This window comes from Anser cygnoides, chromosome 13, assembly GCF_040182565.1.
Source record: "Anser cygnoides isolate HZ-2024a breed goose chromosome 13, Taihu_goose_T2T_genome, whole genome shotgun sequence".
NCBI classification, from domain to species: Eukaryota; Metazoa; Chordata; class Aves; order Anseriformes; family Anatidae; genus Anser; species Anser cygnoides.
This window is the reverse complement of record NC_089885.1, coordinates 21072993-21078992: the sequence shown is the minus strand read 5'-3', so window position 1 is coordinate 21078992 and position 6000 is coordinate 21072993.

Genomic DNA, 6000 nt, shown 5'->3' with positions numbered 1-6000 from the left:
ACATCTGTCTCAGATCATCCTACTAATTTCAAGTTACTATGAACTCTTTTAATACCCTGCCAGAGCTCTTGATTTTTATTTTTTTTAAACCACAGGCTAGCCAGCTCCACAGCCTTGAATTAACATGTAAGTGAGCAATAAGAACAAAACTATAAAAAGAAAAATAAAGGTCAGGCCCTGCTACACAAGCTCCTGCCCAGCAGGAAGGAAGATGGGGAGACAGCCCCGGCTGCTGCAGCTCCCCCCCCATCCGCACAGGGCTCCCCACACCTCCCCTGGGCCTAGGGGGCAGCCAGGACATGGGACCACACCGGGTATGAAGGGTGAGAATCCCATCCTACATCCCCAGCAGAGGGCCTGCAGACACGAGGCAGACCAGGGGATGCACAAGGCCCCCAGGACTGAAGACACACTGCTGCTGGGCCATCCCCACCTCCCCACCCCTCCTGCACAGCCTCTGCCCGGCTCCCCCTTTTCCCAGGGCCCTGCTCTGCACCCACTCACACATAAGCAGTCCCAGCTGGGCCCAGGCGTGTCTCAGCAGGAGGTTTTAATCTCCTAATTGGCACATCCTAATGGAAAAGCATTTAGTAAGATGTTGGTGCTCTCAGGAGAGCCTTCTTCCCCAGAGCAGCTCACGATGGGGAACGTGCCCCTGGTGCAGCATGGACCGGGCTGTCCCCTCTTGTGCCAGGGGGGCTGCTCCACCAGGGCACAAGGGCTGGGCTGCGAGGGGCAAGGCAGCGGAGAGGGGGGCAACGGGGCCTCCTGTGTTATCTGCGGGCAGTGCAGAGCTGCAGCAACACCAAAGGTAGCCATCGGGGGACTGGAACCACGATGGGGTGGCAGCTGGTGGAGCTTGGGCCCAGGCCTTCTCCAAGCGTTGTGGTCCACCAGGCTGAGAGGTGGGACACAAAACGGGCAAATGACCGAACTTTGGAAGAAAGTGCATGCACAGAAACCTTCCCCCTGTCCCTGCACTTTGTCATCTATCAGGGAACAGAAGCAAAGGCTGAAAACGTAAGGGGCTCAAAGCTGCTGCGAATCAGCGTTGTTGGCTGGGGTAAATCTGCTCCGAGTTATGCCAGTGAAAGATCCTAGAAAGGGAAAGCTGCTGTTCCTGGGCAGGGGCAGATGAAGAAAACCTAAACCAGAAGAGCTGGGCTGGAGCACCCAATTCTCCAAAGTCCCTCCTTGTCCTCCCTGGGTCACTCTGGGGACGAAGCCCCCCAGAAGAGTTCCTCCTCTCTGTCCAGTGGAAGCAGCTCGGGGCTTCCTCGCCTCTGCAGACCCCCGTGTCCCTCCTTGGATCTGGGATCTGAGGCTTAAATAAATATGTGGCTATGTAAATAAATATGAAGTGTGCAGCTTGAGAAGCAGGTTAATGGCTGGGGAAGCCGGGCTTGACCTCAGTGACATTTCAAATTAGTTCTGCTGCGCTGGGCTCGTGCTTTGAAGGGATTTTCACTTGGGCTGAATGTGGAGAGAAACATTAAAATTCGTCACATGAAGAGGCTCTCTGGAGCTTCCTTCCCCCTGGGGAGAGGGCACCGGCATCCCTGGGTGAACACCAGAGCGAGGGGGTGCTGGTGAAGGTGGGCATGCATAGCGCTCACCCCACAGCGGAGATCTGGGGACATCCAGGCTGGGATGGGGCACACAGCACCGTCCCCAGGACCTCAGCCCCGTGGTGGCCACCGAGCTGCTGTGGCTGGATCTCCTGCCCAGGTGGGGCGCTCGGCAGTGCTGTGTCCACGCGTGTGCAGGCATGGAGGTACGCTCGTGTGTGTCCATGTGTGCACACGTGTGTGGGTGAGAGAGAAAATTCATTGAAAGCGGGCAGAGAATACTTTACCGGTGCTTGGTACATGCCCTGAAAGGAAAGTAGCTGGAAGAAAAGAATACATTACAAGAACAAAAGGGGTCATTTGTACAAGTCTAAATCAGCCCTCTTGTGAGCATGTGTCATGATACAGTTTTTAATTACACGAACCCATGCTGGCCTTCCCACAGGATCGCAGCTCTGACACCGGAGCAGCCCTCTGCCAGGGCAGCGTTCAGCTCTCAAGCACGAGGCATATTAATTCCTCCGTGAAGCAATAGGACGGTTATTAACGTGGGGGAAAAAAAGTAAAAAGGTTTCTCTGTCACTGTGGGAAATGGCTGGACTATTTTGGCAGAAATTTTCCTATGGAAAGGGAGTTTGAGCCCAGGTGGGGGAACCTCCCCTTTCTCGTGCCTCGATGCAGCTGTTTCCCATGCCCACCAAGGGCTGTTCCCGGTGCCACGCTGAGTGATGGAGGCCGGGGAGGCCAGGACAAGGACCCTTCCTCCCTGCCCCAGGCGGTGAAGCTGGACACGTGTCAAAGCAGCACAGCCCTGGGGTGGGTGGGCAGCGTGCCCCCGAGGTCCCAGCCCCGGCCGAAGGAGCAGGAAGATGGATTTTGTTAATTTTGGCCTCTGGAGTGACTCAGCCTCCTGACAGCCCTCCCAGACCTTTGCCACTCCACCTAAACAGGGATTATTTCATCCTCTCAGAATGGCTTAAGTGCTAATAAAAGGCATTAAAAATTAATTTTCCACGCTGTCTGTCGGAGTTTCTTCCATCCCTGGAACACGCTCAACAAGCAGAACTGATAAGCAAAACCCAGACAGCGTCCTCCATGCTAATGCCCCCCCGCGCAGGCGTGCTCCCCCCGGCCCGGCGCTCATCATTAGGGGAGAACGGGCAATTATTAAAATTCCATCTTTCTCCTTTTCATGAAAAAATAAAAAGGAAAGATTTTGTTGGCAGCTTGGTGATTTGCTACGGGTGTCAGGCCTGCTCCTCTCTCTCCCCTCGTGTCAAATAACATATGCAAAGGAAATTTATACACATGCACACAGGCAGCTCTGCGCGGCAGCTCCCTGCCATCCGCCAAGGCTCTCGCACATCCTGGGGCTGCCAGGAGGGAGGTGTCTGGTGGGGAGCTGTGGAAGAGAAGGGAAACGAAAGGAGGGGGAGCATCAGGCATGGGGTGGGGAGCGCAGCCTGGGTGGTGACGGGGCTCATTAGGGCCATGGCAAACCCTCCTTGGGGTCAGGGTTCGTGCATGGGCTGACGGCGAGGGGCTGGGGCTGGAGCAGCCCCGCTGAGGCCAGTGCTCCCGGTTGACCCCGTGGAGCTGCCCCCAGCCCCGAAGCAGCGCCAGGCAGGGCCCCCCCCCCGGCTGCTCGTGCGGTGGGTGCGCAGCGATATTCGAGGTGGGGGCACCAGCCCGGGAAAGGCCCCGGTGCCCCATTCCCAGCCAGCGCCGCTGCTGTGCCGGCCTCATTCGCCTCGGATCCACCCAATTACAGCTAATTAGCTTTTCTGCCATAAAGCCCTAAGGAGACAATGGAGAAAAGCCTCCTGCCTTTGACAGTAATGAAGTTAAATAGATATTTATTTATCCTTTTATTAGACAAACCAATTATAATTTTACGCTTGAAATAGCTAATTTTTAAATGTGATGTCGAAGCATATGTATATACCAACGTAATATATAGCCAGACCTGGCCTATAACAATCCTGCCTCATTAACAGCACGGCTAAGTTGGTATTTAAATATACTCTAATGCACCCATTCATAAAATGATAATTAAAAATACGCTGAAATGCAGCCATTAAGACAGAGATCCTGGTTATTTATAGGCTTGGTTTTCAGTTTTGAATGATAAATCCCTGAGTAATTGCCTGGACCGGTGAAGCTTTGCTCCCCCAGTGCTCGGACCCGCCGTGGCTGGGAAAGCAGAGGCGGGTGCTTCCCATCGGGCTGGCCGTGCCGGGCGTGCACGCTGCCCGCTGTCCGCATCTGGGGCAGCCCCACACCTCTGTGAGCACCCACATGTAGATGGAAAGTGCTGAGCTCACGTCCCCAGAAGGTTTATGACAAACTGCTTGAAGAGGAGACAAGAAGCTTCGGCTCGCCAACCCCATCCCCAGGTGGTGAGGCTCCAAAAGAAAACACCGAGAGGAACCCGTGGGCGTGCGCTGTGCCATCTGGGTGCCTGTGCCTCGCAACCAAGAGAAATGCTAATTAAGCTACCTGAGTCCCGAGTATTTGCAGAAGCCTAATCGGCTGCTGGAGGCAGCTGGTAACAAGGGCCTTGGGTTTCTGCTCTGAGTACAGAGCCAGCGCCCGGGCACGGAGAGCCCCGCCGTGCCATCCAGCCTGCCGACGGGCGCCTGCCCCACCGACCAGCTCGCCTCGGTGCCGGGGGGAGGTTTGGCTCAGGAGGCAAGCAGGGAAATCCGGCAGCCCCCATGAGCTCTGGGGGGACCCAGCGCTGCCAGTGCTGTGCACCCCCAGCCCCGCACACCTCCCAGGGTGTCTTCTTCCCCAAGCATGGGGTGGAAGTGAAGCCGTGGGAATGGAGCAAGGAGGGGACTGATCCACATCCAGGCAGCTGAGAAGAAGAGGAGCTGAGGGCAGAGCAGGCTCTGGGCTGTCCTCAAGGGGGTTTGGGGCCAGCCCTGCTCCTTGGGGCCCCCACACCCCGTCCCTCTGGCTGGGGGGCCCTGCCTCCCCCCGTTCTTTACCCTGCCATCTGGATGTGGGGATGAGTGGCTGGAGACCACTGACGTCTCAGCCAAACGCTAGACACCAGAGATCATACAGGGGCTTTAAAAAAATTAATTTCACTGGCTATAAAGCTCCGGAGAGGGCGATTCAGTGCTCGGCTCAGCTGGCTGCCCCGGCTTCGGGCAGGATCTACCACGGTGCTGTGTGACCGCGAGGCGTTTGGAGACATCTGGCCCGGCACAAGCCCCAGCGCCGCGGCCCCAGCGCTGCCGGTCCGGCCCCGTCCTCTGGCTCCTCACCAGCTCCCTCGTCCCGGGGGCCTCCTGCGCACGCTTCTAGAGGCAGGAAGGAGTCATTTGGCAAATGAGAAATTTGTTTCAAAATGTGAGTTCAGCCGTCTCACACCTATTCAGGATTTTCAGTTAATTTTGTTGGATAGTTCTAGCTGGAGAATTTTTCACTTTGGGGTTAGAGGCACAGAACGACCGTGGGAAGTTGGTGGCTTTGCATCCTGGAGCCCAAGGCTCAGGGTGTGGGGCATTCCCCGGGGTACAAGAGACCCTTTCTCCAGCCCTTCCTTTGTGTCATGTGGGAGAGCAAGGTGATGGCTGAGTTTTGGTGGGACAAGGCCAAATCCTCACAAGCCCTAGCAGTTAAATGCTTTACAGTGCCTGTTTGGGTCTATCCCCCTCTTGCTCGTGTTCCTCCTACCACCACCTCTGCGCACGTGCATTCAACACCTTCCCCTGGCACAGACCCAGGCTCTTTTCCCGATGCCTCAGCTCAGCCCCCGGGGCACCGATCGATGCGCTCAGCCACGCGTGGGACCTGCGGCGTGGGGAGGTGGAGGCAGCTGGTGGCAGCGCTGTCCCCTGCAGTTTGCGAGACTGCAGTGCCGTGGCCAGCCTGTGTGCTCCTGCTGCATTGCACAGCACCATTGGATCTCTGTCCCGAAGCCACCAGGGAGACGGGAAGGGGCTTTCTGGGGGAAGGGGCTTGCCAAAGGCAGCCGGCCGCTGGCAGAAGGGCAGGCAGGGCGGGGTGGCTGCTGGAGGTGGCGGTGCTGGCAGGAGCCTGGAGCTGCCAGGCTGTGCTGGGCACGTTGCCTCGGCCCCATATCCCACCCCATCCCGGCCCCACGGCCCCACACACCCGGCCCTGGGGGCTGCAGGGCTGTGCCCCCGGGGCTCCGCGCAGCCGCAGCAGCGCAGGGCTCGGCACGCTCAGATGCGCAGGAGGTTTTACATCTCCCATCTGCTTCCCCGCCACCTCTGCCATCTGGCTCTTTCCCAGCCTGGAAGCTTTCTTCCTAATGACTTTTCTTGACTGGGTTCAGAGACCTCGGCGCATGCAGAGGCCTGGCTTCTGCTGCCGTCTCCGAATCACCAGCGGTCACGGGCTCGTCTGCACGCCTGCCAGGGCAGCGCTCTTGGCTGCCCTTCGCAAGGGGCAAGTG